At 35.9% G+C, this 27,698-nt stretch overlaps 1 protein-coding gene across 1 annotated transcript in view; it reads right to left on the bottom strand.

Moving 5' to 3' along the window:
* LOC129235924 (elongation of very long chain fatty acids protein AAEL008004) overlaps window positions 1–25,559 on the bottom strand; it is a 69,888-nt gene extending 44,329 nt beyond the window's left edge. Inside the window, exon 1 of the mRNA XM_054870006.1 lies at window positions 24,900–25,559. The gene's annotated coding sequence lies outside the window, so the exon portion shown is untranslated. The remainder of the gene's footprint in view (window positions 1–24,899) is intronic.
* Between the last annotated feature and the right edge of the window lie 2,139 nt (window positions 25,560–27,698).

The raw sequence follows: 27,698 nt of genomic DNA, 5'->3' as shown, positions 1-27,698 counted from the left end.
CATCTCAATTTATAATATTGTTTGCGCAGGGCGGATACATGCAATCGTATATTCAGCTAATTGATATTTAAATGCTTGCAAACCCAGGCTTCTTTCCAATGCCTTGCATCCAGGGTTGGTGGCATGAGTAATCAGAAATGAGTAAAACCCGTCCATTGATAATTTTCAAGGTAGCAAATTTTTATTAATCAAAATAATTTTATTTTTATTTGCAATACCAAAGCATTTCATTGCTGTATTATTATTATTTTGCATCTAAAGTTACTGATAAAATAGAGCCTATTTTGCACGAGGTCTTTACAAGGGTCATTTGAAAAGTCGGTGCAAAAATAAAAAACACTCAATTGTTGGGATGAAATTCTTTTCTTTTTCGACACAGTTTCCTTTTAGGCTTATACACTACGTCCAGTGCTGTTCTAGTTTGTTACACTCGATAGAATAATAGGATTTTTGCCAAGTCTAAAAAATAGCCATTCGTTTCTGCAATCACCTCCTCGTTTAAATAAAATATTTTTACCGCCAGCCATTTCTTCAAATTGGCAAACAAATAGTATCCGAGATATCCGAGGGAGCCAATTCTGGCAAATAGGAAGGATGTGAAAGGAATTGCAGTCCTATTTTCATTAATTTTGCAAACTCAACTGTTGAGGTCAGAGCTGGTGCGTTTTCGTGATGGAAAGGGAAAATCACTCGACTTCCTCGATGCAAACGAATGCCAAACACAAAGAAATAGACCGATCTGGCTGAAACTTAGTATTTGTTCTTCCAAGAGATACTATCAACTAAACTTAGCTGCGGTATGCTCATGTAGGGCCATCTCTCTAACTTTACACGGACACTCATATATTAACGTCGTTGAGTTCTTCTTGTGCCTAATTGTTTTCACTGATAATTGTTTCGCATGATTGCGTTAAGTGAAACTAAACACAACAATTTACGATGGATAAAAACTGAGCGGGCAGTGGTAACCCTACGACTACAATTTTCGAAATCAAATACTAAATGAAATGGCTGATCAAAAATTAAGCGCAAAGCTCTGCTCTAAAGTTTAATAGTGCGTAGGTGCTGTGGCTCTTGCACCGTTGCAATCAAAGCTCGAATATCGTGCTCTCCACAGAAGTTAAAAACAACCGCTTGCAATGCCATTTTGGATGGCAATGGTGGTCTATGGCCGCTCTCCGGTGAGGTTTTTGAACCGTAGTATCCCTATTGATGCGAATTGCAGACTAGGTTAGGTAAGGTTAGCCTGGTTGGCAATAAGCCACGCATAGACCTTTTGGTCCCTAGCGATACCAGATGGAGACAGACCTGTATGAATACCTAAAGTAGACATCATGTAGGATGTCAGCGCGAATTGCAGACTAAATGAGCAAACTAATAGGTCTATGAATAAGTTCGTGCGGTTTTTTTTCGAAATTTGAATTTCGGATCATTCCCATGGCTTTTAAACGTTTGGAAATGGTTGATTGATCAACTCCCAAAGTTTTTGCAACCTCTTCTTGCGTTTGAGCCAGATCTTGATCGAGCAATTCCTCCAATTCGGTATCCATGAACTTTGGCGGCGCGGCCAAAATCACCACTTTTAAAGCGTGCAAACCACTTCTGGCACGTTCGCTCAGCTAGAGCATGCTCACCATAAACTTCCACCAAGATACGATGACTTTCGGCTGCTTTTTTCTTCATATTAAAATAATGAAGAAGAATTCCCCGCAAAAACACATTATTTGGCACGAAATTCGACATTTTCAAGTGTGGTAAAAATATTGTTGTTTACGCTTCAAATAAAAAACTTATACTGACGTTTGTGCCTTATGACAGTAGCTCTCCAATGAATGTTTGGAAATGTGGATCGATGGAATAATAATCAAGTTACGCCATCTGTTGTAAAACCGCACGAACTTATCCATAGACCTATTAATAAATAAAAAAGTTGTATTATTTTCCAACATTCTTTTCTTTTGATTTAAATGTAAGCTTTGACTTGTATGTCGTCTTTCATTAAAGGTCATTAAAAGTGGACCTGCTTATTCAGATAAAATAGGATTTCCATAGCAGTTTGATCCCACAACTATCTTGACGCCCCATTTTCTCAGGGGCACATTTGCCACTTCAATGTCCATGGCGCTACTGATAACAGATAATTAGTTTTATTAGTTAAAAACAGTCCCGAATTAGGTCCAAGGTAACTTAATATGCTTTCAAAATATGGCTCCATGTGACTTTTTCCTGTTTCCCAAGCTGAAGTTGCCGCTCCGTGGAAAACATTTTGAGACAATTGAAGTCATAAAAGAGAATTCGAAGAACACACTCGAGCTTGACTTGTTTACAGTAGTACAGAAAACAAACTATGTGACATATCACGCTGAAATTTGCCATGTAAGCTTATAACAGTCCTACCAAAAAACAAAAAAATTATATTTGCCATATGTTATCCGCGGACCGTTTTATTGATAACGTCTCGTTCATATTTGAGTAGAAGGTATGTGGCTATGATTCTCAGTCGCCACACTGTCTGAGCACTGTCCAGGCATAGGCAGATGTTGTTGTTGTATTATCATAAACATTTCCCCACATATTTACAGGAAATGCTGCTAGAGTAACAGACCTTTTTTCCCCTTGTTCACTCCTAGGGCATCGACAAGACTTGTCTTGCGTTGATTTCGTTAATCTACTAGATTTCTGACAGGGTAGGTGATTAGCCTGCCGCTATCAGTCCTAAATAGTGGGAATGCCCACCTGTCGGTGTTTAGGAACAACGCCTTACCGCTTGGAGATCCATCTGTGTGTCACATTTTTCTGGCAGAAGGACCGCACAGATGGTTGACAACTTCGCTACATTTGGTGTGTCTGCGCTATTACCGCAGCTGACCGCTTCCTTCTGCCGGCACCACTTGATGCAATGTGTAACTGTGTGTTTTTCTTTGTTTTTGCTTATTTTAGCAGCCACAGAGTAGAAAGAAAAAGTTTTTGGATTTGAGCAAACGAATAAGATTTTTTTTTTTGTTTTAGAAACAGGGAAAGTAGGTAAATTTGGAAAAGTGCGAGGATCGTGCTTTACGTGGGATTCGAACCCACAAACTCTGGGACGGCAGGCTAGTGCACTTACGCTAGATTACCGAGGCAGAGAGTAATAGTCCTTAGTTGAATATAAATCCGAGTCTTTCAGGTCGTGGAACCGACTGTCGTTTGAACGAAGCAAAATTGTGAGAATAACTATTCCCACACTCGTCCAATCCGCCGTTATTCAGACGGCAACGAAGCACCCTGGACGAAGGCTGTGTTGTGTTTGTTCGTAAACAAATTGGTCTTATAACCCCGGTTACCATGAAGAATAATAGAACGCAAGATTGCGCCTTCCGAATGCGCTGCAACTTCATGCCCTGAAAATATATAAGTACAAACAAAAGGAAGGGAAATCACCTCTCTTTTTTTGAAGACGAAGAGTATGCCAAAGCAATGAAAACTGCCAAGCACAAGGAATTCTACACTCACACACATTTTCTTGATGTCATCCTCATAAAAACTCTAAAAAAGCTTTATACGTATTAATTTTTGCTTTCACAATTTAACGCGCGGCACTTTATTTTCATTAGTTTGTTTAATTTAAATCTTGAAGTCACAATATTTACAAACCATTCACTGAATATTTACAAACAAGTGATTTATCTTCCTTTTGTTTATTTTACAATATTTATTTTTTTTTTTTATTATTATATTCATGCCGTAGCCGTAGCCTCAGTAAATCAGCTGATTCCTTCAAAGAGGCTGATAGCCAATTAACGATCTAATATTGGCCACACCTTTGCATTCTGCGCATCGTGCTTGTGCATCAAGACCACTGCTCCGATGCCTTGGTCGAATCGTAAGTCATCAAGACATCATATAACATAAGACTGTTTTTATGTCGTTGCTTAACCCAATTGGACTTTATTTTCTATTGTTTTCCCATCTACAATCGAAACTCTGTGCAATCATTTCTTTAATCAGCATTTCATGTAACCAATAACTTGAATTTGTAGTCTTTTTGAGATATTCCAGCGTTTGATATTATCAGTGTTTTGTTTAATTGTGATACATTTTTCTTGTTATTAGCTTCATTTAAATTTAAAATCAATGAATCACATCCAATGCAAATGACTCTTTTATTTATTTTGTATTTCAGTTTGGTTCAATGCAATTCCAAGCGATTTGATTTCCCAGCTTTAACTGCAAACCAAAGTATAAATTTGGTGACTATTTTGAAGGAATTCGGTGACTATTTTGAAAAAACTTACTCTACTGCTTTGCATACTTGTAAAAGCGCTAAATATTTCTAGACCAGCACATTGAATATTCATTCCACAAGAGCGATGGCTTGTAACTTAAGAAAAATACGTTTTGGCGGCAATCCAAAACACGTGCTCGCATAGGCCCTGCATAACACCACTCAAAGGGCAAATTTATATGCATGCGCGTGATTGCCTTTAGGTAGATATTCATGTGTGTGACTGGTTTGTTCACCACGCATGTACAAATATATGGATCTGGCATGAATACTGATGTACGCGTTCACATCAATGAATTCTCCCATTGTGTTAAAGGCGATGACCAAGAGGAAGATGATGGTGTTGATGGTTGTTATGATGATTGTTGTTATTGTTATTCAAAAAATTGAAGGTTAACAGTTGTAGGAAATGAATGCTTGCAGTTGAGTCGTTGCTGCCACTACGGCTGCCACTTTGGGTGCTACTACTGAGCTAAGCTTATCTAGCCGTTAGAGTTGCTTTTCGTGTGATTTTTTCCTCTCATAACTTGCATTTGTATTTCTTTTCAAGTTGCGCCACTTAATACTGGTCTTCTTTGTTGTTGTTAGTTAACAATTTTATTAAAATTGGGAGTGTTCAAGTGTATGCGTTTCGTTTTCTTTGGTTATTTATTAAAAATTGAAAAAAAAAAATGTTAGTTAACAAAATATTGACAGGGGGAAATAGTAACATCGAAATTTGTTGGCTTACCAAGGCATGAAAAATGTTTAATAGTTTAATGCTGTTTGCCTTTTTTTATTATAGTATTTTAAGAAAATTAGTTGTAGAGCAGGTGAATAAACTACGAGTGGTAAAGTGTTTCAAACTTGCGTGAATTCCGTTGCTGCGCCACTTCTATCGACTAGTTGACCTTCAACGCTATCAAAGTTGCACTGTAACAGGTACAGGGCAATGCGTAGGAAATAAATAACATTGATCTTGGCATCGGCATTCCAACGCATGCCTACTGAGCATTTAATAGCTAATGGAAAACTTGAAACTGCATTCGTAATTAAGCCACTTAATTTCATGTAAATAACTTTTAAATGTAATATTTAGGAAATCGGAAAATACTTTTAATATTACATTATATTATTTGACCACTCCGAAAAAAAGTTCGCCGCACACCTCCGAGACTGAAGTGTTTTTGCAAAGGTAATTTCAATTGGTGTGTCCAACTAAAGCTGGTTAGCACGCGAAAGAAACGACTGGCGCGCTTTGTTAAGCTCGGCTGAAACTGGGTAAGCGTTTATCATGCCAATCAAGAAGAAGAAGAAGAATTTACAACAACTTTTTTTCCATTCCCAGTGAACATCTTTTTTAAATTTTTCATTATATCTCCGGCACTCACAGTCGGAGGCCCGAAAAAAATGATGATTTTCAATTTTTTTTTTTGCTAGTCAGTTGCTTTATTTTACAAAAACAAAAACACAGCATTAATACATCATGTTTCGACTTGACTTTAGCAAAATTAAAAAAAAAAAACAAATTAATAATTGTAAAAGTTATCGCTGTTTGTGTGGAGCCCATCTCTCCAGAAGTCCCTTGCGGTGGTCATCACAAGTCCTTGGATATTCATCTAAAATCAATGGGGCCAGAGAACTAGTTTTATTAATAGATAATCTTGTGTCTGATCGAAGATTTTTTTTTTGCCTTTTAAAATTAACAATATGGAGGTCCCAGGAAATGTTTTTAGATTTTCGAGAAAAAGAGCCAACAACTAATTGTTAAAAAAAAATCGAAATTTTTGAAAAAAAATCTCTCGATCAGGCATAATTTTTTTTATATTTTTAAAAAGCAGTATAAATTATATTGAAACCTACCAAGCGGTTTTAAGTTACAGTGATCACCAGTTCAAAAAACATGTTTTGAGAAAAACGCACCCGCGCCCTTTGTTAATTGTTGAATAACTCTAAAGCTTTTTGTCGGATTCACTTCAAGTTTTTACACAATATTTTTAAAATATTATACTTTAAGAAAATGAAAAAAAAATCCAATTTTTTGAAAATTCTGACTACCCTTAGCCCCTTAAAGTATGAAATATCGATGCTTTTGCCTCGAGGAGAAAATTTCTTTTGTTCCAAAATTCATGCGCCCCAAGTACGATGTTCTAACCATCATATCCCACCATATCTCTGTTTCTACTAACCTAATGCACCACCCTAAAAATCGCAAAAAATCTTTTTTTTTTCAATATGGCTTTGCAAATATACTTTCGACTCAGAGGTTTAATGCAACCTCTTTTCTCGCAAGCCGGTAAATTCTACTATACATATGTGCATATAACCAAGTGACTTAGGTCAGGTGTTAGTTATGCAACAAAAATGTTTCCCTAATAGTGGAAATTCCACTCTACATCATTCCATCCTGCCATAGCTGCCTGCTACTTATTTTCACTTACCATAATTTGTTGGATCGATTTGCATAATATTTACTTAATCGCATACACAATGTTTGCTTTTGCATTGTCATTTAGTATATATATTTTTTTCTTTTAATGAAGTTATTTTTACAATCTACTGCAACTGTCACCCTTGTCGGCACGAATGGTTGAGCAATTAGTAGCCCATTGCCATGACTAGAAATATTTGTCAATCACAGTAACAGCTTTAATTAATTTATATGTATAATTCTGCATTTAATTACACCCGCGCCCACTTTTCATGCCAACCAGCCGCATAAAACAGCCTCTTATTGCATCATTGCGCTCAAACTCACGCACAGCCAACGAACAAAAGACTTAAGACAAAAACTCGCAAATAATGTTTTTTTGTGGTTTCCACTGCGTTAGAAAGTGTCTTATGCAATTCTTTCTTATGTATGCGGTTTATAATTGGTTGAATATTTTTTAGTAGTTACTACTACTGTCTGTAAATGTTCTATGTATGTATATAAATGAATAATAAATAATGTAGTAGAAGTACTCATAAATTATTATTGTTGCTGTTTTCAACATGTGACATTCAATGATTTTTTTAAGGTATTTAAGTAAAATATCTCAAGTGCAATTAAATGCTATTGCTATGGGGAAAAAATATTTAGTTTCAAACGTTAATACATGAAGCAGCCAACAGATAATGATTTGCTCATTATGCGTTTATAGGAAAGAAATATTGAATTGCTTTGCTCAAAAGAATGCATTTTACATAATCGTTTACGTGCGAGTATTCAAAAGTATTGTTCTAGAGGCCGCTAGAAGCGAGTGGGTTGCGGGGAAGCTACCTTTCGGTTTGTGCTGAGGAAATGCTCAATAATGTTTTCTAGCACCTTCTGTGCCATTGTTCTTCTCTATCCAGACGTAGAATTACCATTTCAGGTAGAAAATTTTTTAATGAATTGGTAAATCAGGGACCTTCTAAAATTTGTCAAAGGTACACACTGGTTGTAGGAGAAATATGGACAAGTTCCCCACGCGGCATCACAATGAGCTATTAGTCTGAGTGTGCCCCACAGTGGGCAACCGCTTCAGTGTAATCTAACCTAACAATGTTTTTAATTTGATTGAATTTTATTATTATTAAGAAAATTTTTTTTAATTACTCATAACTTAGTCAAAAATAAACCAATTTGAATGATTCTGGGTTCAAAATAATCGTAATTACTTATACGAGCGACTTCATGCAGAAACAATTGCAAACAAGTAGTTAAAAATGTTTTATTTTGCAAAAAACAAAAAGTGCGAAACAGGTTTTTTACTCAAAAATTCATTACTCAAAAATAACTCATTTTAGCAACTAGGCATTCAGCTGAATTAAAGTTTGAGATGTCCTTTTGATTTGGAAAAAGTTATAGAAAAAACAACAATGCTCTTTTTGAAATATTGAATTTCGAAAAAATTTAAATTTTTTTTCTTTTTTGCTAAATAAAAAAATTTCAACTAATATACTTTTTTGCAATTGTTTCTACATGAAGTCGCTCGTGTAAGTAATTACGATCATTTTGAACCCAGAATTATTGAAATCGGTTCATTTTTGACTAAGTTATGGGCATTAAAAAACCAATTTTTCTTATATAATTAAAAAAAATCGAGTTTGAGCCGAAAAACAAAATTGCCGATAACTTTTGAAAAAAAAAATTTTTCGGGCGAACAAAAAAATACGTGTCTCATTATTTTGACCAGAGAGCAACATATTTAAGTTACATCGAAATCGAAGAACATGAACCGAATAGCCCGGTTGAATTGAAATGGAAAGCATCTAATTCAATATGTAAAACATTCAAAAAATTCATATGGCAGTGCGGAGACTTCCGCCGATGTGCTAGCCAAAATCAATGCAAGTCTACCACGGGTAAACGTGTTACACTACACATCTACTCCTCTCTCAGCTACTCATAAGCTGGCTTAAACATGACAATGGGATGGATAAATATTTTATTGATCCTTTGCTTATAAGACGTAAGAACCACCAAACTCTTTCTAAGGGCATGAACTTGAACTTGCACTGCATGCTGCAAAATCAGTACCAAAGATATGCTGATGTACCTTTCACAACACTAGCAGGCATTTTGCAGATCACGAATTAGGTATCGAGGCTCTATGTACTTCGACCCATGAATATTCCCCAATCAATCGAACTCTCGAAGCATTGCATTAAGAGTGAGATCTGAAACCTACGCCTCCATGCAGTGTCTTGGCAACACTAGGGTTCAGTTCTGGTATATAGGGCACTAGTGACGATCAGCAAAGTTAACTTTACATATAATAAATGCACTAAATGCATATTAATAATAATTTAATGAGAAAATCTCACTGAGTCTTAATAAAAAGTAGAAAAAGAAAAGACAATTTGTTTCCAGAATTCCATTCCTGGTAGATAATTTCAAAAAAGTGCTTATTGCAATGAGGCCACTTCTGACCAAATGCATAATCAGTAACAAAAATTGTCATTTTCGTGTGAGTCCAGTGCTTAGGATATTTTCAAGACTCTACCACATCATGGCATCTTGAGAATAGTTGCTCTTTTCTGAACAAATTTGGAATATGTAGGAATATGGTTGTTTGTCCGAGCTCCTAATCCAATTTGTTGTGTGCGCGTCTTGGCGTTTTTTTTCTACAAATGGAATGACCCCAGAGTTTATGCTACCTGCGAACAGCAGTCGATTTTTTATCAGGCGATTTTTCATGACAGAAATACACTCGGAGGCTTGCTATTTTCTGCCGAGAGGCGACCGCTATTAGAAAACACCTTTTATGTCATTTGCTGTTTCATGCACGGAGATTAAAATATTTGCACTCACGAATGATAGTCAAGTACCATCCTATTCAGTTATAGCGGCCGCAGTTAAGAAGTTATAAGTATATAAAATAGTTAGGATGGTTAGGCTTAACTGTCTACACGATCGGCATTACTTTTTGATCACTATTCAAAATCAATGAACAAATGTTAACATATGTATTGTACATACCTCCAGTAAATGTGATACTTATTTTTCTATTTTTTTTTTTGTTCTCAACCTATTCAAATGGAACAGTTATTTATTACTAAAAATACCTGGTAGGGGCCGAAAAGTTATTCCTTTCTAAAAGTGGGCAACAGTCAATTTCACCCCTGATCATATTAAGTAAAAACGACAGCGACAAGGTCATTCTTCTACTTTCAAGTCGTTTAAAATTACTTGTCTTACCGCCTTCGTCGCCCTCCCCTAAGCAAAATATGCAAAGGAGTAGTTTCACTTTCATTCATAAACCACAAAACATAAAATCTAGAACTCGTTCCGATTTTTAAAGCCGTTTTGAAGTTCATGGTCACACATAAATTCCCTCCACGCTCACTCTCTATGAAGATTTAAATTCTTAGTTAAACAAAATAAACTATAAAATCAAGATTTTATCATTAATTAATTTCATCAGCTGTGTACCTTAATTGTATAATCACGGAACTTCGTAGCACAAATGTGAAATACGAAATCATAATTAGCTGGCTTATTTTTAGCAATCAGCAAGGTCTTAGCCGAATAAACTTCAAACGGAAACGCACAAAGACATGGGTACATACACGAAATAAACACGAAAGAAAAGAGTGAACGAATGCTCGTTAAATATTGGAAAAATTCAACAAATTAATGCATCTACATCTACTTAACATAAATTAATAAGCTATAAAATGATTCTGAGCAGTCAAAGGCACTAATTGACCGCTTGCAGCATTTTCTGCAAAACCTTCATCGCTTGACCAATTCGCCACAATCACCAATTCGTTGTTGTTTGTCAAGCCATTAGTGAGTGTTTAGCTGTTGACTGAGTCGTGAGTTGTATGCAATGTTGTGATGATATTTCACTGCTGACTGCATAGCTGCTCTGGCATTGGAATTGCTCGAGTGTTTGTGCGATCGACGTTGTTTTGTCAACACTCTTTATTTATGATTGTTTATTCTGTTTGTATGTACTGCTGTATGCGGTATGCTTGGTTTTGGTATTGTGCTTTTTCGGGCTTTTCTATTTACATTTTGCACGCATGTGTGAATTTTCCAAAATTATAGCAACTCGGCTCAGGGTTATTTGGGGCGTCATTGTCGACATAATCATATTTTGCCGCCAACAAACAACTACGGCCATAAATAATTCATGTAACAAAGCAGAAGATGTTGTGAAAATCTGCTATAATTAAAGTGAGGGCAATGCCAAGTTGTGAAGTCTGTGTATTCGAGAAGTACGTAAGTATGTAATTGCAGCACGCAGTATATCATCGCACTGAAGAAAGATGCCAATTAGTGTATGAGATGGAAGCAAATTTATGAAGTGAAATTGAGCAAAAGTTTGATGTGCAAAAAATTTGCTTTTACGCTGATTTTAGAAGAGTGGCTTTGGTACAGGAAGCTGCGCACATGTGACCTTAGTTACTGTCATGGAATTGAATTTTACACTTTATGAACTGTGTGTACTAATGGCCTAAGAAAAGTTATTTATTTTCCGGTTTCATCAACTATGTACTTCAATCATTGTCATAAATAAGCCAAGTTAATCGGCGTGTTTGTCAAATTAAGTTGCTATAATTTTAGGCAATTGGGATTCACCCAAGTTGTGAACTAAAACTGATAAAACTCAGTGGGAAACTACTAAAGCTTTGAGGGCTTTTAAAGAGATGATTTCATAGCTTTAATGAGGGCATATTCGGCATATGGCCAGCTAATTTCGTAATTTTGTAGCGTATAGGATACGTCATACTAAAGCACCAATTATCGGATTTTCTTTGCAGCAGCCTAAGCCTCAAGTCTCGAGATACACTAGCGCGCACTGAAGTCCGACTTTTAAAACGGTCAATTTGTAAGGAATCTGGTTGACTTCGTTTTGCCTTTGTGATAGAATTACAAAGGAAGTAAGCAGAAGAAGGAAGAGGAGAAGGGTTGTTAACTGCTTCGTAGCAAAGAAATGAGAGCGAAGATGCCTAAATCTTAGCCCCGCGAGTGCAGGCAGCTAAGCGGAAGGTGCTGAGATGATTCCACCTCATACCCCATACAGCTGACGCCACAAGGACTCGAAGTAATGCCGCACAGCATGCACACCTCACGGACAGTTTTCCGTAAGCGCATCCACAACCAGAGAGCAAAGATTTTGTTAACCTCAGATGGTGACTCGAGCGCCTGCGATCCACATGTGGGCAAAAAGATTTCGCATTCTTATAAATTTGTGTACTTGTCCAACGGTCGCTGAGTTGACACAAAGCATATCCTTCCAGGAGCAGGCCGCAAGTAGTCAAGCGGATCCCTATTCTCTCTTATCATTCACCTTGCAGTTTTTTGTGATGAACAGGTCCCAGATGTGTCTTCTATCAAAGAATTCTAATGTTTGTTATTGTTATTGTTATTTTTTATTTTTTAAATTTTAGCCCCCGTGAAAAAATTCAGCACTCTAGAAGAGATCCCTTTTCATATTTCCCAACATTCGTACGTGTTGAGTAATATATTATTTTTCTAAAATTGTTGTGCTGTGATGTTAATGCGCTTATTTATTTATTTCTCAAATATTTGCATGCCACAGAAATTTTATATTACTTATCAAACAAACTGATTAGCGTCATCATTTTTAACAAGACCATCCCATTCGCACTTCTATGAGTTATGCACTGCTCTGCGCCTAAAACCATTCTAAGCTGCAGTTCAACTATAAACTGAAAGGCAAACGCAGATGTTGCAACGACGACCACCGCATCGTCAGAAGCTGCTATAGGCGAGTAAATCAATGGCAATTGTTGATTACAGAATGCATAAAAATTATTGCACATTGTTTACCTAAGTTGTTGCTGCTTTGCTGTTGCTGTAAACCGCAGCGCAGTAGTATTTCGCAATTCGGAGATGACTATTGAATTTGTTAACTTTCATAATAGTTTGAGCAAATACAAAAGAAAGAATGAGCAACGGAAAGCAAAGCAAAGAACAAGCAAGCGTTAAAGTAGCAGTGGAATCAGATGAATAACAACCTCATCACTCAGTAGTTGGCAATGTATCGTGACCAAGGGCTAGTTTTATAATTTTGAATGGAAGTGCTTTTCGATGCTAAGCACTTATTGAGAAAATATATTTATCATTCATACTCAAACACATACATATATCTGAGTGATATACATATGTATATGAATGCAAGTGCATAATATTTTGCAGTAAACTAAAAGGAACGATTGGAAACATTAAGTTGAAATTACGCTTGTAATGGCAAACGCCGGAATTATTCTCATTTTGCACAATTTTAGTTAATTTTTAAGCCTCATTGAACAAGAATCCCATAGTAATGGATTAATAATTAGAATAATTAATCCACGTATTCTGAAAACAGCAGTTAGTCAGGATATATCCCTGCTTTACATGTGAATGAAAATTGATATTGCAATGTTCAGAGTTGTTGTTTTTGTTATTGTAGCAGCATAAGCCATCGCTATACAAATACGGTGAACGCTGTTGGAGTGATAGTCCGTGCTCGGATATAAATCCAGGTCGTTCCAGTAACGTAGAATCGACTGTCGTGTTATGATATTCAGGGTCGAGCCATTTCGTTACTGTAAATGTTACCCGAGACATAATCTCTGCACTGCTTTACACCGCTAAATGTCACTATTAAAAACCCAGGTAGCTGGCCAAAAAGATAGCAATATTATTTCTATAAATTTTTTAAAAGCCCCCCATGTGACGAAAGCTTCTGCTCACTGAGTCCAGTAATCATATAAATTGTTGATACAAATTAAATTTATAGAAATTTTCAGAATTTTTTAGACGTTCTGCACAAATTTTGGAAGGCAAAATATTTCAACTCATTTGTCCAACCAATGAAGGTTTGAACTGGCGCTCCTTACCCAAGTACAAGTGACGAAATGCAAACAATTTCTGCTACGATTTTATTTCTAGACCCCTTAAAATTATTAGAAATGCACTACATATTGACAAGTTTTAACTATTTACTTATTTATTTTATAATTTGAATTATTTTTTATAAAAATATATTTCATTCTATAAGGAAAATCATAATAACCCAAGCTTCAAACTTTTTTAAAAAATTAAAAAAAGTTTAGAAAATTTGCATCAAAATTGCAAAAGTTGTAATCACACTTTAAAAGAAGATTCGAATACACAGTTTTTTAGTATAATACAGGGTACAAACGGTATTTGAAGTCGGGGCTATAACTTCCCAACCAATATTTTTCTTTTTGCCCTTTTTCAGATAACTTTTTTCATTCAAAAGAAGGACTACAACTTCTAATTTTTTTCATGAGGTTCGCCGTGAACTGGAAACAACAGGCGGCGACGCAGAATCTGTTGCAAAACGCAAAAACCCCGAGGATCGAGAAACTGATTTTATCCGACCTGCAGAATTTATTCAACAAGCGGAAGCGTTCATTGACGAGGACCCTTCAAAATCAATGAGGGCCCTTGTTTGCTTAATGTTTCTGCGTCCAGTTACCCATGAAAATCTCCAGTATAAATCCTATGTTACGCGCAGTGGAAAATTTATGTCGAAGCAGTGAGTTATTCATTACAAAATGCCTTATAAACGAAATAAAACATGGCTTCTTTTTCTGACGAAAAAAAAAATTCACCAAGACCAAAAGGTCAACCGCAGAAATAACAGATGGCCATGTTCCTTTCGTACAAAGGTTCCTGTTGTCATGCAGATGAAGTTTCCAGCCACTGTTATGGTTTTATGTGAGCAACAAAAGACATGTCTTACCACCACACTTATTTACTCAAGGATTTCGATTGAATTCTGTTACATACATCGCGATTCGAGAGACAGTAGTGAAACTCTGGATTAATACCTAGTGTACCCGATGACAGTCCAGACATCTTTCAGCAAGGCTCTGCTCTTTCTCTCAAAGCGATGGCAACACAAGATTGGATGGCTGAAAATTTCCATGACCACATAACACTGAACTTTTGAGCGGTGAACCCAAATCTACCGCAGCGTCATTCAAGCTGAGTTAACAGCTATAAACAAGGCTACCTTGAGGCTCAGGAACTGGTTTGTCGCAACTCAACCGATAACTATTTACTCTGACAGTCAAGCTGCCATTAAATATCCATAGTGCCAGTGTACTTCATTCAAAGTGGCAATCGAGTGTAGAGGTATTCCAAATAAGCTGGGTAAACGCTGCACTACGAACTTTGTCTAGGTCCGTAGACACAGAGATATTACCGGAAATGGCATCGCGAATGAGCTGTCTAAGCAAGAAACTGATCTTAAATCAGTCAATTATGTCCAGTATGTGGGAGTTCCTATATTCTCAAGCAAGCTCAAGATCACTATAATCTGCATCGCACAAGCCAACAGTAGATGAACCACGGAGTCCACTTGTGAGGTAACTAAAGGTCTGGCCTTTAATTAGTACAGTAATTGATATCACCACCGGGCACTGTCCAATGGATACATTTGGGAAGCGTACGTAGTTCTCTTCTATTGACTTCTGTGGCAGCTGCAGGAACGAGTGTCATCTGGAGAGCATTGAACACTTCCTCTATAACTGTCCCGCTGTTACCACAACCCGATATCGCTCTCTGAACTCTTACTTCTTTGGATGTCTGGCAGACTTAGAATCCGCAGCCATACAAAGCATTCTCTCGTTTATTAGAAAGACGAGGTAGTTTACTACCTTGAATTAGTAAACCTAAATTAGAGGGTCCTAATCTAATGGTGTTACAAAATCGTTACATTGGCATTTCCAGAAAAAGCGTTAAAGCAATTTTATCTGAAATAAATCTCTTTTTTTTTACTTTATTTTACTTTAACTTTTTAGAGTTTAAATGATGAAAAAAGAGCGAATTACCTCTCCGGAATGACTTGAATTTTTATGCAGTCAATAACTGTCACTCCTGCAGCACTCCCCATGCAGCTACAATAACAACAACAATTACAGCAACAGGGACATAACATCACTTCCATGGAGCGCATCCGGAGAAGTTTCGTTGCTTCAAAAGACTTTAATTCTTGAGTTAATCTGATCTATGAGCTATGAACTTCACATAAAACTCGGCACAATGTGGATTTCCTCAATTCCTGTAACCAGCGTGGAATCGACTGATTGAAGCAATTACAGCTGCGATATTTTCGATACTGGAACCACTGTAATTGCTACTTCTTTTTAAGTAGAGTTTCCCATAAATTCACTGTAGACCTCTACTCTGGTCTCAAGTTTTATTTTTTGTTGAATTAATATTTTTACGTTTCCACTTTTGCAGAACCAAGCGATCTTGTCTATAAAAAATTTGTTATATTCTTCTTACTTCTGAAAATACCTAAGTACTTTAAATTCTGCTGATATTTCGCTGCGTTCCATACGTTTGCACTGAACAAATAATTTTTTTTTCTAAAATAAATAAATTAGTCTATCGCTAATAATATTATATTACTGCCTTCATTACCCAAGTAAATGATGGAACGGATCGTAAAAACTCAATTGTAAACAAATACCAATGTCTGCGTAGAGCAAGTGGGTTTGAGCAGGGCAGAGTTGCGAAGTCATCGCCAGTGAAGGGCAATCCGGCCGGCGCGTTAGTCGTTGACGTTGAATGAAAAACCGCAAACAAACAGCAACACATCACTATGGGTGCGTGCATAGTTGCTCTTGTTATTGTTTGCTTGTGTATTTAATAGTTATCACGTTTTTGTCTGCCCCTTGGTACGAGGATGAGGTGAGGTAAGTATGCGTATTTAAGACTTAACCCAAAGTGTGTCATATCGTACTGAGTTTGCGATCGTGTTGTGATAATTTTTTCATTACACTTTCGGTCACCAGTTTCGTTTTCACTTTCATCTGCCGTTCAAATAATTCACGTAAAAAATTATTTGAATGAAAAAAGTTAAACACACAAATACCTGAGCCACACTGAGCAAAGTATGTGCACAAATGTACGTAGGTGATTAGTGAGCACCTCAGGGCTCGGCTGCTGCTCTGAACCTTTTAGTGCCAGTGTGCTTTCCTTTGTCCTCTACCACCGCTTCCTAAGTAGTGACAGAGCGGCGTACAGCATTAATTTATGTGTTTTTTTCTGTGTAAACTCATACCTTCCCAAATATTTTCAATTGTGCTCTTACTTTATAATTCAGCGTATGTGAGGCGAGATATTGCCGATGCTTTCTGTGCTCACATAAACATAGAAGTGACTTACATTTGCATACAGACATACGTACAGACATACATATATGCATATGAAGCTTTGCTGCTTTAAAAAGTGGTTAAACCTTGCGGATCGGGAACTCCATGTAGAGAGTCTTGCTCTTGCATATGGATGTATGTACGTATGTATGTATATGTAGCCGTTACTGTTGGTCACAGGTATTGGTGTAAGCTGATCCACTTTTTCACTTTCTGCACTGTGATCTCTCTTTTCGGTAGGGTTTTGTTGTTTCTTTACATCTTCTCGTTTACTTCAATTTTTTGTTGACGAGTTATGAATGAAATATGTGCAAATATACATACATACGTACGTTATATGCAAATTTTTTTTTTTTGCTGACTACAGTTACTGCTTGGTTGCCGGCCCACGCCTTAAGGGAAGCGTTCATGATTCGCAATTACTAACAATAAAGATGTTGACGGCTATGGAGATGTGAACATTGGTATGGATTTTGGAGCAGGTTAGTCAGCTGGTTTGTCCAATTTGGTGTATGTGTGTGGGTTTTTGTATGTTTTGCAAGTGTTGTTTTTTTTCTTGTTTTCTTTTTGATGAAGATTTGGAAGCATGCCCGAATATGTGCGTAAACCTGTAAACGATTTGGTGTACACGCAGATATTTAAGGAAAAATGCAATATTGCAGTTATAATCGAAGTGTTTTAAACATTTCTCTAATTGTATGCACATCGTTTAGGTAAAGTGGCTATTCTTCGACGCACTTAGGTCAGTTGGAGATCCCTTGTGATACCACCGGATCTATCCTACCCTAACTCTACTTAATCCCCACTAAACCATTGTGTGGCCTTTAACCTTTATTGAGCCTGGGTGACTCACGAGCTCAACGAAAAAAAAAAACAAAGAAAGTCGCTTTCAAATTTATTCTCAGCATCTCGTTTGCCATCGAGCAACAGCGCTTTTTGAACCAAATCGTCACGACAGTTGAGAAATGGTGCCTATACATCACTACGAAGTAAAGAAAGGAGTAAGTGGCTCCAAGAGATACGCCAAAGCCGAGAGTCAAGCCGGATCTTCATCCAAAGAGCATCATGATATATGTTTGGTGGGACTGGGAGGGCATGGTGCACTGGGAAATGTTCGAAAAAAATGCCACGGTCGACATAGAGCTCTATATTGCACAGCTACACCGCGTGAATGAAGCTATTCAATTGAAAAAGACCTGATCGACATGGTCCAACCATACTTCTTCACGACAACACAAGGTCCCATATTGTACAAGTCGTCAAAGTCGCACTCCAAGAGCTCTAATGGGAGGTCCTTTAGCATCCGCCGTATTCTCTGGACCTTGCACCTCCCCTCCCTGTCAAACCATATGAAAGGCGTTACCTGCGATAGCAAAGAGGTCCATAAAAACTGGCTCAAAAACTTCTTTGACACCAGACCAGGCGATTTTTGGCGGAACGGCATCAACAAATTTGTCGGGATGTGGGAAGAGATTCTAAACAGCAACGGCGAATATACTATATAATTGATTAACTTATGGGTATATCGTAATTATTGTTTTTGTTTAAATAAAAGTTTTCGGTAAAAACGCTACGAACTTATTCCCCAACCCAATACTTAGCACTTAAAGGCTCTCTGAGATTACCAAAAATTCGGCTTGATAAAAGCTGCAATGATCAGGCAGGCAGAATGGATATATAGGTTTTTGTAGCTTCCGAATATACACCACCTCCACTTGATCATTGAGTTTTGAGCCCTCAGTATAACTACTGACCCATTTTCATTGTTTATTACACCATTTTCCCAGTCCTCTCTGGATGGAAAATAGATTGTATAAAGCCTCTTTAGGTATATATTCACCGAGTCACAAAAGTCGGTGGTATTACGAATACGAGGAAACATCCCAAGTATGCGCGAGTGCTCCCGATTGTTTGTCTTGAACCTTGATGATTCTCTCAATCTTAGCGCCGCTTTGGCTTTTCTACAATATAGGTCTTTGCCTACAATATAGGTCACTTGCCAAAGTACGAACAAAAAGTCTGTTGACTTGCACGAGCTCTGGCTGCGCTCACAGAGAGTTGCTTGAAAGATGTCCTTTCTTTCTAGTGAACAAGAAAAAGCAAATTTGTGGGGCAGAAAATTAGTAAGAAATGTTTGTATTCTTATTTATTTATGCATTTATTTATTTATTTATTTATTAGGAAAAACTAGTCAACAAAAATGAATTTCTTACAGACGGGTACAAATTTATTACCAAAAAATATAATGTTAATATTAAAGAGTCAGAGAGTGTAGGCAAACGATTATAAATCAATTATTTAATAAGAATAATTCAGAGGCAATTATCAAGAGGTAATTATTGACTGTGGCAGCCGCCATAGCCGAATTGGTTGGACTATGACTACCATTTCTGAAGTGCGTAGTTTAAAATCTCCGTGCATGAAACACCAAAATGATAGAATTTTTTTTCTAGTAGCGGTCGACCCTCGACAGGCAATTGCAAACTTCCGGGCGTATTTATGCCATGAAAACGCTCCTCATAAAAAAATGTGTTCCGTTCGAAGTTGAATTCAAACTGTAGGTCCCTCGACTTGTAGAGCAACATCAAAACGCACGCCACAAATAGGAGAAGGAGCTCGGCCAAACAGCTAAAAATGGTATAAGCACCAATAGATGCTTTTATTAGCCTTAATTACTATTTTTTTTAATAATCGATGATAATAAGGAATAATCATGACTATTTTTAATTTAAAAATATTCAAAACTAGCTTTAACCCGCGGCCCCGCTCGCGTTGAATAAAATCAAAGCAACCAATCAGAAAAATATCAAGCAAAATTATTTTTATTAATTTTCTATCTCAAACCGTTTTTGAACTTTGCATTTGGGTCATAGTTGGACAGCTTATGCGGATTATGAAGTCTAGAGTGCGCTATACATAGTGGGAAATAGGAAAAACCAAGATTTTTTAGATTAAATTTAAGAAAATATTCGATTATTAGTGGCGAATGAGAGTGGTGGCGCCGCCTGGGGGCTGTGGGAAGGGAGTTCTATCACAAAAACATGCCTCTAACCTTCATTGGGTGAAAATATGAACGTATAAAAATTTTTACGACATTTGGTGTTGTCGTTTCGTAGTGATACGCGGACAACGTACAGATATTCACCTTTATAGTATAGATTAGTCAAACCAATAATTTAATAATTTTTCAATTTTTTTTTATTTTTACTGATTGTTTTTGATCACAATTAGTTATTTTTCCAATTAAAATTAAACAAAAAACACTCCTGGTTTATTTTAGAAATTAATTCATATTGACCAATTCAGTAGACCGAAATACTATACGCTGTTGCAGCTACTGTCGACAAAACATGCTGCTATGTTGAGGCATACATATATTTTGTTAAAAGATAAATTAAAAATAATTAAATAATCACATTCTTTTTCTTTACTCTTTCAGATTAATTCAAAATTTTCCCCTTTAATGGTAAATAATCACGATCATTTTTTGATTACATCTAATTACAGAGCGATTATTGGGTATGATAAAGTAAAAATAATGGTAATTAGTCAATAAACGAATGCTTAAAACCATTAACAAGCTACTGCGAGATGAAACTTAAAATTATAGGAAAACGTTTCTTCTATGGGGTGTTTTTTAAGAGCTCGGGAACTTCAAAGTTCAAGTGAAGCAAAGGCTTGAAAAATGCTTTGTTTCTTTCATCACAAGCAATAATAAAACGATGGTTTGATGACTCCAAACGTGGTCGTAAAGACACCGATGATGCGCAACGAAACACCAGAAAACATCAAAAAAATTCACAAAATAGTTTTGAACAATCAAAAAGTGAAGTTGCGTGAGGTAGCTGACATTGTAAAGATATCAAAAGAACGGTATTGGCTTTGACATTGAAAAAGCTCGGTTCAAAGTGGTTGCCGCGTTTTGCTGACTATTGACCAAAAACAAAAACGTGTTGATGATTCTGAACAATGGCAAAACCATAAGTACATGAATTGAACCTCGCCAGACTTTGCTCCCAGCGACTACTGGCTGTTCGCAGACCTTCAAAAATGCTTGCCGGTAAGAAATTTCACTCGAATGAAGAGGTTATCGCTGAAATTGAGGCAAAAGATAAGTATTTCTACAAAAGTGGTATTGAAATGTTAGGGCGGCATTGGAATGATTGATTTTGTTCTTGATGGCAATTTTTATTTTTATAATTGGCGCGTACACCCTTTTTGGGTGTTTGGCCGAGCTCCTCCTCCTATTTGTGGTGTGCGTCTTGATGTTGTTCCACAAATGGAGGGACCTACAGTTGCAAGCCCACTCCGAACGGCAGATATGTTTATGAGGAGCATTTTCATGGCAGAAATACACTCGGAGGTTTCCAATTGCCTGCCGAAGGGCGACCGCTATTAGAAAAATATTTTTCTTAATTTTGGTGTCTCACCGAGATTCGAACCAACGTTCTCGCTGTGATTTCCGAATGGTAGTCACGCACCAACCCATTCGGCTACGGCGGCCGCCAGGCAATTACTTTGATGAATTAACCTAATTTTGAACGAAAAAAATATGTTTTCTTGGTTAGGCCCGGGTCAAAATTATAAACACACCACAATTTTTTTATAAAAAAATCAAGTATAATAGAGTTCATACTACAACAAAAACAATATAACGCAAAGTTTTAAACTTTGTACATTTTTTAAAGTTTTTTTTAAATATCAACACAACTTTCAATTTTTTAACCAAAATTTTTAGAATTTTATTAGGTATGTAGTTTTATAGCTGATTGAATTTTAATATTGACGGTGATAACCTTTTTCTTCCATAGAAAGAGTTCGAGAATGCTCTTTATAAGGAAAAAAACAGTTACTTGAAATTTGCACTCTCTCATACTAAAAATCAATAGGCCCATGATGAAATTTTGAAAATTTTTTACAAAGTTTGAAACTTTGCTTTATATGGGTTTTATTGTAAAAAGTGGCGCAAAGTTAATCATCAAATTTTTTACTAAATAAAAAAAATGATTTTGAGTGATGGACATCTTTTTGTACCTTTGCGCGCTATATTGCTTGCCTGTCTGTATACTGGAGCTGTCTATTTCACAAGTGCCAAATAAAACTGACGTACGACGACAATTATAAAATTTACAAATCTTCCAATGGGATGATTAATTTTGGACCACCTACTGTATTTTTACGAAAAAATTAGTGGTGTGTTTATAATTTGGAAAGTATTTATTCCAGAGAAGTGTGCGGCAGGGTCCCTAAGAAGCAGAAATAAAAATGCAGAAAATTTTCTTAAACTTAACGAAAGCTACATACATATTATTAAAAAATCAGTAACAAAAACAAACAAAGTTATTATAAAATAGTTTTTATCCGCGGCAGTTATTTCAATAACTAGATTTTTATCTTACCGAGCTCTGAATTTAAATTTAAAGCCGATGCATAATCATTTGCCATACCAAATCAGTAAAAACATATGTAGTCGTATATGAATTGTACAGCACATCGAAGCTGTGAGAGTTGAGAGACGATTCATTACATAAATGTTAACAGTGAGGAAACCCCACACGCCACGGCAGTGTGAAATAATCTTCAAGATTATGGGGTAGTATTTTTCACTTTGGGGTTTTTTTTCATTTATTTATTTCTGATTTTATCATTTTCTACTTTATTTGTGTAATAAATAAATATTCTACAAATATATTGCGACTCGTAGCAGTGGCGATGGAGGCTCTTAAATTATTTGGCCCTAATGAAATACTGCAGAAAATTTAAACACTTTGTACAGACTGTGTCAGAAGAAAAGAACCGGTTTTTTTCTTGTAACTTCAAGATGTATTTCGTTCTGCTTTTTGCTGCGTAATAGTCCCACACAAAGGCTTCGACGCCAGTGCTAACTCAGGTTAGAGTCGTTCGAAACTTTCCCGTAAACGCAACCAAACAAAAATGAGTGAGGAGTACGCGAAGCGTTTTGAGGCTATATTTTTATGCACGCATTCGAAAGGGCCGAAATTATCTTACGCCGCGGCTGCAAAAGTAATTGAAAAATCAAAAAGGTTTGTTGTGATGTGAAATCAGCGGTATAAAGTGTACAAAAATTTTGGTGACTTTTCCGAGCGCGGTTTGATGCGAGTGACGACAAAAAAGTAGGATAAAATGTTCGTTCAACTTTTTAAGCGGAAATCTTCTTTGCCACATCCCCCACATATCTTTCTAAAAAGGAATAGATGTGAGTATCAACACCATCGAACGTCGACTGAAGGAGACGAACATCTCCTACCGTCCCACATCACCAAAACCACTGCTCTCAGATAAACACATTGAGAAACAACAAAACAAGAAAATGGTGTCACAGTATTGGACTGGCCTTCCCAATCCACAAACGCGAAGCCCATTGAAAATATGTGGGGAATTATGAAAATGGAATTATGGAAAGCCAGTCCATGATTTAAAGCAACTCGTGCGTCAAGTTCGCAATAGCTGGTTGTCTTTGTCGACGAGCTACGCAGAAAAGCTGGTTCGAAGCATGCCGAGAAGATGTCAGGTTATACTTGACAACGATGGAGACTACACGGCTTATTGAGTAATTGCGACTCGTAGTGTTGTACATACTTTTATGTAAAAAAAAATTTTAAATATATATCCTTTATACTTCATGAGTAATCGCGGTTCCCTTTTTCTGACACAGACAGTAAGTCAGCTAGAGTGCTCGCTTTTATTATTGAGTTGGCTGTTGAAGTGATATCCTCTGGCCGCATATATGTAAATTTGAAATGTTGGAGACCCTTATGTGTTTTTTTTTCAATACACGTGTTTCAGGTTTCAATATTTGTATTCAAAAATACGGCTTTTAATAATTATATGTGAAAAATCGGTTCGTGAATGCCTAAGTATTGAGAACGTCGAGATATCGACGGTGAAGGTTGTTCAGCAACACTTTGCAACAATATTCTCGACAGAACCACCAGACACTTTGCAACAATAGTCTCGACAGAACGACCAATTGATCTGCCAGTCCTTTTTCTATCTTCGACAGGACCAGTTTCTTGAAATTTCTCCACCAACCTTTGAATTGTCGACTCATTTCAACGATTATTTCGACCAAAAAGATCACGAATTTTTTCATTTTCTCATTTCTTATTTTTTCTGAAAATTTTTTCATATTAATTTTCTTTTTTTTCGAGCTTCAGAATAAATTTCAATAATTTTAACGAAATTTTAATTTCGAACTTTTTCTGAAACTTATTTTCATAATGAATCTCAGTAATTTTAACGCGTTGTTCTATTTACTTGATAAATGATGGCATAAAAAAGATACCGTCTAGGAAGTATTCACTACTGACTTTTAGACGTCGCTTTTGAAATACCCTTTATATTCATTAAGCGCACTTTTTATGTCACAAATATTAATGATTTGGCTCTAAAAATAAATCATAATTCATTGTTTCAAAAAAATATGACGCAAAAAATATATAATATTTGGGGATATTTTTGTGAGCTATGTATATCGTATGATGGCCTGGAATGCATTAAAGGCCAAGTATTTTTTATTCTTTTCATTTAATTTAAGAAATGGAGTCTCTGTGAAACTTTTAAGTATTTATAATACTTTTAAGTATTCATTTTTATTAGCTTCACAATTTTCTTTTTAAATAAATAATTTGTAATTTTGTAAAATATAAAACAAAAAACTTTTTGGGATATTTTTCTGAGCTATGTGTGTCGTATTATGGCACAAAAGTTAAACGCATTAAATGCCAAGTATTTATTTATCTTAATTTTGTTTAGAAATGCGGTTGTAACTGTGAAACTTTTAAGTTTCCTTACAATACATCGCTTCATATTTGCAAGCTTCTGAATTTTCTTTTTGCAGATTTTTTTGTTTTTGAATTTTAATATGGCGCTCAATTATTTAGTTGCAACCAACAAAAATATGGAAATTTTTGTTATCGGGCATTTCACAAAAGTTGCGTGCATTAAATGCCCCTATTTCTTTTTCGCTTTTAATTTTCTTTTTAGGAGATTTATTATTTAAAATATATTTACTTGCCTTCCTTTAGGTTTGCTGTAAAATTGATATTGTCTTTGCACAATAACCGAACTGCAGTACAGAAATTAACTTAAAAATTTCTTATGTGATTTTAAACCGAAAAATGCAGACTTTTATAAATTTTTCTGTTCGTTTTATTTTTTATTATTATTATAATTTTTTTGTTTGTTTTGGTTTTAAATTACTCGCAGCTTCACTTTTTAATTCATTCCAGTACCTTTTCACATTGAATTTTCGCTTTTATTCCCCAATTCGCACACACAGGCACAACACTACATTAACCGCTAAACCGTTTTGTTCCACTATTTCGTAAGTTTAATAATAAGATTTTCGTTTGCGCCTGTCAATTACCGTAATAAAAAATTCATAAATCTCATTCACAACACTACTCAGCACTTTTTACACACATGAATTTGCCTTCCTCGCCTGCTCGCTACGGGCTTTTGTCGGGTTAGCACTTAACGGTTCGAATAACTTCCACAGACTAACTGCCGTGCGATCGCCGCCTAGTGTCTTCTATTCGATTCGCTTCGATCTTGTCACCTGTGCGCACCGTTGGCGTCGGCGCACTTGCTATTAATTCACACGTTTGTTGTGTTAGTGATTTGCTTTGAGCGACCTCAGCTTCGGGATCCAGTCTCATGCAGACAAATGTGTCCAAGTGTGTGTGACTATTTCTCAAGTTGGACCACCAAAATGCTTATACGATCAAACTTTAGTACTCAGCGTTCATATTCGCATTATTAATCGTTGCGCGAAGTCGACTGTGTTTTTACGCTATCTTGCATGTGTATCTGTGCGAGTGTTAGACTTGAAAATTATTTGCATTTATCTGCGGCAGCCAGCTTTATCGAGCTTTAACCGTCAATCGCGTATCCGCCGTGTGGTCCAAAGACGAATGCTGTGCCTGTATAAGTGCTTTTCTATGGCCACTTGCATGCTAATACAAACACCTATTGTTATTTTGCTGACAGCACGCATACTAACAAGCCTACATATGTAAATTCATTTGTACTAAATCGAACTAGTTTGTGGTAGAAGTGCTGAACACAAATTTGTTTTTACGTGCATACATACATAGATACATACATACATATAGTCTTCGTACGCTTTTCATTGGTCTTCTTTCTTTTCATATTTAGCTCTTTAGCGCATATTTTTTACTTTCTGCTCTGACTTGAGTGTTTTTCCATCAGCATTTTTATTTTGCTTTATTTGCATATGTATTAACTACTTAATTTTGCTACCTATTAGTATTTGTTGTTACAATACCTGAATTTTTATATCTTCAATGTTGTGCTTTTCTTAGTGTCAAATTGGATTTCGAGGTGAAGTTCAAGCCAAGAATTGGTGCGTCCTCAAAGAAAGAAACAATAAAAGCAAATATTTGAGTAAAGAAATAAAGCGCAAGAAGGCAAACCGGCAGTCGAAGTGGTCTTTTTGTGAAAGAATTAAATATACATATTTATAAAAATACATATACAAACACACCTGCAAGTATTTATCTATGTACATATATTAAATGAAACAAATACATGCGGATGCCTTAGTCGTAAAAGTTTTTTATCCGGTTTTGCTGATACTTATTCGGAGAATATCCCATTTGAATTCATGTTTCAAAATAATTAGCATACAAATCAATCCCAAATGCATGCATAGATATGTATGTTTTCCCCCATTTTTTGTACCAGAGTATAACCCTTTAGTACGAATGACATACAACGGTTGAATAGGGCGGCTGACTTAAGGGGTTACATACGTCCAGAAGCGCCAAAAATTCGCTAAAAGAAAAAATGTTTTTAGAAGGGATAACAATGCAAATAAATATAAAAAAATTTATTAAGTGTTTATTAGTACTTAAATTTTATAAAAAAAATTATTTTAATTTTTCTTTACAAAAATTAGTATATAAAAAATCACGTGACCCAAAGTACAATGAAAAAACTCTGCTCCACGAGCTGCATCATTTCTCCTTGACATTGTGATAGATCTGTAAAAAGTAAAAAAAATTCTTATAAAATAAAGTTGTAGTTAAAGTCTGTGTAGCCGGATTTTTGAATTTCGAAGAATTTTGCAATTTACGACATTTAAAAAAAAAGTATGCGTTTTAAGTCATAAATGTGACACTTTAATTATGCTAATATTTTTTTTTAATAAAAATAGAGTAAAGCCATGTCAAGTGATCCTCGAAGATTTGGGTCACGGATTTTAGCGCAAGATGTCTCGTTGTGTAGTCAAAGTCATGTTAACGCTGTTCTATAAATATTTCGCGCAAATTCCAATTTTAGCAATTGTTATTAACAATCAAAGTTTTAAGCAAGATTAAATTGAAAAATTAATTACTCCAAAACTACAATAGATAATGGCGTGAAATTTTGCATACCATTTAAGTATTGTCTGTACTATGTTTCAAGTGTTAATAACTCTTTTTATTGTGACAAAAAGATAAATAAATATTTATCAAAAATCAAATCTATAGATAATTTCGATTATTTAAAAAAAAACCACATCAGAAATAATTAAACACTGTATGAGTTATCATGCAGACCGTGACAGACATCCTTAATAAATTTCAAGCTGGATTTCGAAAGAATTACTCAACAGTAGATAAAATATTTAATTAGCAAGTATTATTCAATTAAACTTTAAGGAAAAGAAGAAAACATTTGCCTTTTTCGTCGATTTTGCTTGCGCTTTCGAAGCTATTCCGCGTAACAGGCATTTTACAAGCGTTTGATGTACAGCAAGTCAGCAGATATGACCGAGATTATACGAGGACAACACGAACCGTGTTTGGTT

Source organism: Anastrepha obliqua, chromosome 1, assembly GCF_027943255.1.
Source record: "Anastrepha obliqua isolate idAnaObli1 chromosome 1, idAnaObli1_1.0, whole genome shotgun sequence".
Classification (NCBI taxonomy): domain Eukaryota; kingdom Metazoa; phylum Arthropoda; class Insecta; order Diptera; family Tephritidae; genus Anastrepha; species Anastrepha obliqua.
This window is presented reverse-complemented; position numbering and strand designations above follow the sequence as displayed.